General features: G+C 34.7%; 1 long non-coding RNA gene across 1 annotated transcript; it reads left to right on the top strand.

The window, feature by feature from the left end:
* The first annotated feature begins 2,544 nt into the window (after positions 1-2,544).
* LOC110695596 lies at positions 2,545-3,982 on the top strand. Its single transcript, XR_002506121.1, has 2 exons — positions 2,545-3,204; positions 3,791-3,982. It is a non-coding gene; the product is annotated as an uncharacterized LOC110695596 (long non-coding RNA).
* Positions 3,983-4,353: the final 371 nt, after the last annotated feature.

Genomic DNA, 4,353 nt, shown 5'->3' with positions numbered 1-4,353 from the left:
TCTTAACTCCTCTAGATGTTACTCTTTCGAGAAGCTTAGGCTCTGATACCAATTGAAGGTTCAATGGGCACTCAAGAGGGGGGGGTGAATTGAGTGTTAAGTAATCGTTGGCTAATTTTGCTTCTTTTCGGATTATGTGTGAGGAACCAGTTGTGCTGGTTCCCGTACGCAGCGGAATATAAATAAGCAATAAAGAAGACAACAAATTTAACGAAATAAAACAAAGCAATAAAGAACACAACAAATTTAACGAGGTTCAGCCAACTCAGGCCTACGTCCTCCTATCCTAAGTTCTTTATTAATCTACTCCGAAAAACAAAGACAAAGAACACTCTGCTGTTCCCTACTCCGGGAACCAGCAAACCCCACACTCTACTCCGAGTGTGCTCTCGACTTACACTCGTAAGCCCAATGTGTTTGAACTCACAAACACTCACCCAGCCTTTAACCCCTTTGTTAAAGACTCAATACAAGAATCAAGAACTCCCCTTTGATCTCACTTCTACGAAGCTAATTAAGAGAAAAAGTTTAAGTACTAGAATGCTCTTGTATATGACTTGATGAATGGGATTAGTGCTTAAGTATATGCTCTCAAATAATTGCTCCTTTAATTTCTAGAGAGGCACACGAAATATGTGAAATAAGATGAGTTTATATAAGCTTAGATTCCTAAAACCTAGTTTCCTTAAATCACACAATCTTAGAGAATAAGATATAATGTAATTTTAGGAAAGTTTTTATCTTATTTGATTTAATCACAAAGATAGAATCAATTAAGATAAATACTCCTAGTTTTTAGGTAACCAAGAATATTTCATCTTATTTCCAGCTGCACAAAATATTTTCAAAATAATCTTTTCGAAAAAATCTTTTTGTAAAATCTTTTTCCAAAACGGCAGCTCGAATACAGTGAACCTGGTTCCCCGACCTGGTTCCCTGAATTGAAACATGTTATGAAACCTGTTCCAACTTTGTACCAGATTTCATATCATACTTCAATATACTTTTAAGCACTTATATAACCCAAACATGCAAGCATACTACGGAGCATATTACATGAAAACCTAGATAACATATTAAAGCATAAATCGTCTTTTCTTCATGTAATCTTCAAGACTTGAATCTTCCTTGAATACTTCTATTATGAGCAAACAATCTTTCTTCGAAATATCTTCGAAAGACTTCTATGCTCCAAGTCTTGGAATCAACTCAACTACTGCACATGTAACATGGTTAATGCACAACATAAAGTAAGTGACTGCTGTACCACGTAGCAACCATGGAAACAGTACATACTGGTTCCCTACCAGTACATAACACTTTTATCATATAACTGTTCCCTGTATAAAGACAAGTTAGTTCAATAAGAAAACTCATGTAAGTAATAACTTGTCTGGGGAAACAGTGTTCTATGTTAGCTGGTTTCCCCAACTGTATCGAACACTTTCAAGGACCTGTTTCCCTTAGCTGTTTGTCATCATTCAAAACTATCAATCACAACCTAAGGGACTCAACAGCAATTAAGGAAAGAGTACACTTCTATTGGGATGAGCTATGATACTGCCTTCGATCGACACCATGCCAAAGGACTCATTACTCCCATTGGACCTATTCAAGATCCCGTACCTGGGAAGAGACTGCCTAGTTAGAACCCAGATGCACATTGGAAGTACCATCAAGGTAGGGGTCAAACTACTGAGAGCTGTTGAAAGTTAAAAGAGGTCATCCAATACTTGATCAATAATAACAAGCTTCCCATACCTCCAGCTAGCAAGAAGACCGAGTGATAATAAGGCATAAGACAAGAGGCGAGCTTCAACAACAAGATTTCATGACCTTTTTTTCTAACTCTGTTATTCAGCCTTTCCCACAATAAGTATAGCACAAGCACCTTTTATTTTCCTTAAATCTTATTTTGTAGGTTTTTTCGTTTTTACCTTTTAATAAAAATGAGCACTTGTTTTCTTGCACATGATTATTTCATTACATTGCAAAAAACAAAAAAAAATTAATAAAAAAACCATGTCGAACAATGCACCCTTTGTAGTTTATCATATCATCTTCACCCTTTCAAATATACAATATATATTTTTTTTTTTGATAAACCACTTTGAGCCTCACCTAACGATAGACCTTTATTTTTTCAACCCACATCTACCTAACCTTGGGATGGGATAGTATGCAACTTATGCAATTTTCAAAAAAATAAAAGCTTGGGTGATTTTATAAAAATTTCAAAAGAATAAAATAGCAATAAAAGTGTGCACAAGGGCAAGTGCTCCAATGTAATTGACATAAACATGACATTGACATAAACATGTCTTTGATAAGAGCACGTCTCGAATTGCGTCTCTTATCGAGTGCTCGGTACCGTGCCTGACAAACATGAATGCTAAGTGAGTGATAGACCGCATGATCGGTATTGTCCACACTTATCAAAAAAGGTTCAAAATAGAAAAAAATGCAAAATAAAAAAAGAGAGCAAAAAAAAAAAAAAAGAAAGAGCTTAAAATTAAGAAACCTCAAGCATAATAATACAAAGATTCAAAAGCAAGGTTGCACACCTAGGGGGCTTATCTAGGGTCTTGAGCCTTTATCCCTTTCTTCTTCAACCTTCACTAGTAGGAAAATACAATAAGGCACCCCCATAAAGGCACTGGTTCAGGCAAAACCGGTGCCCTAAACCGGCCCAAATTTAGGCGCCATTTTACACAAATATTAAAGGCACCGGTTCAGACCAAACCGGTGCCAAAAACTAAAAGGGCACCGGTTTGAACCGGTGCCAATTGAACCGCTCCTTAATTAAAAAAAACCGGTTTAACATTATTATAATAAAAAAAAACCCTCCCATATATAAACCCCCCCAAACCCTAAAACTCAATTCGCCGCTTCTCCCTCCTCTTCTCTCATTCTCTTTCTCTCTCCTCTTCTCCTCTCCTCCTCTTTTGCTCATCATTCACCAGTTTGTAAATACACATTGAATGTTGGGATTACGCATCCGTTAGTTTGTAAAGGATTCAATGCAGACTTTGATGGGGATTAAATGGTTGTTCATGCTCCTTCCCTTTCTCATCTCCTCCTCCTTCCCTTTCGCTACCACGTCTCCTTCTCCTTCTCCTTCAAGCCCACCACGAAGACCACCACGGAGACCACCACGAACACCACCACGAAGACCACCACGAGCACATGCAACATCACGAACCGGTTTGGTTTAGATTTATTTTTTTCGACTTTGATTCTAATACATTTTGTTTTCGATTTTGATTTTTTGTTTTTCGATTTCTGGGTTATTTTTTTCCGTTTTCAATTTTGATTTTTTTTTTCGATTTTTGTTTATTCGATTTTAATATATTTTGTTTTCGATTTTGATTTTTGATTTTTCGATTTCTGTAATATTTTTTTTCTTATGTTTGATTTTGAATTTTTTTTCGATTTTTGTTTTTGTTTATTCAATTTTAATATATTTTGTTTTCGATTTTGTTTTTTTGTGTTTCGATTTCTAGGTTTTTTAATTTTTATTTTTTATCTGGGTTTTTTCCGATTTCAAATTTTTTTCGATTTCAATTTATTTCCATTTCTGGGTTTTTTTTATTTCTGGGTATTTTTCGATTTAATTTTTTATCGATTTCAATTTCTTTTCTGGGTTTGAATCTTAATTTTTTTTTCTGGGTTTGAATCTTAATTTTTTTTCTGGGTTTGAATTTCAATTTTTTTTCTGGGTTTGAATCTTAATTTTCGTAATTTTAGTTATAGTGAGTTTTTATTAATGTCGGTGTTTTAATTGATGCAGGTGAAGAATCAAGGTGTTGATTTTGGAATTTTGATTTCAATGTTGTAATTTTTTTTTTCTTCGATGTGTAATTTTTTTTTTCTTCAATGTTATAATTTTTTTTTCCTGGATTTTGATGTTGTAATTTATTTTATTTTTTTGTATTGTAAAATAACAATGTAATCATCAATATATTTCGTATTAAAGCTTATTATATGTTTCTGGTTATATTTCTTATTTAATGATCTATTTTGATCAATATTCATTTCATTTAAGTGGATAAAATATTATGTGTGTATGTGGGTAAAGCAAACTAAAAAAAATTCATGAATTGGCACCGGTTAACCGGTGCCAATTGACTTTAATTCCCAAAAAAAAGAGAAATTATGGCACCGGTTAACCGGTGCCTATTTGACCCTAAGGCATCGGTTTTGAACCGGTGCTAAAAATTGGGTTTTTGGCACCCCCCACATTGGCACCGGTTCAAACCGGTGCCTTAGGCCGGGTTTGAACCGGTGCCAAATTCGTTTTTTCACGTAGTGCTTTATCCTAACCACGTTACAACCCTTAAAAGACCTCTTTGA

This window comes from Chenopodium quinoa, unplaced genomic scaffold, assembly GCF_001683475.1.
Source record: "Chenopodium quinoa cultivar QQ74 unplaced genomic scaffold, ASM168347v1, whole genome shotgun sequence".
Lineage (NCBI taxonomy): Eukaryota > Viridiplantae > Streptophyta > Magnoliopsida > Caryophyllales > Amaranthaceae > Chenopodium > Chenopodium quinoa.
Note: the sequence above shows the minus strand (reverse complement) of the source record. Positions and strands in the feature narration are given on the sequence as shown.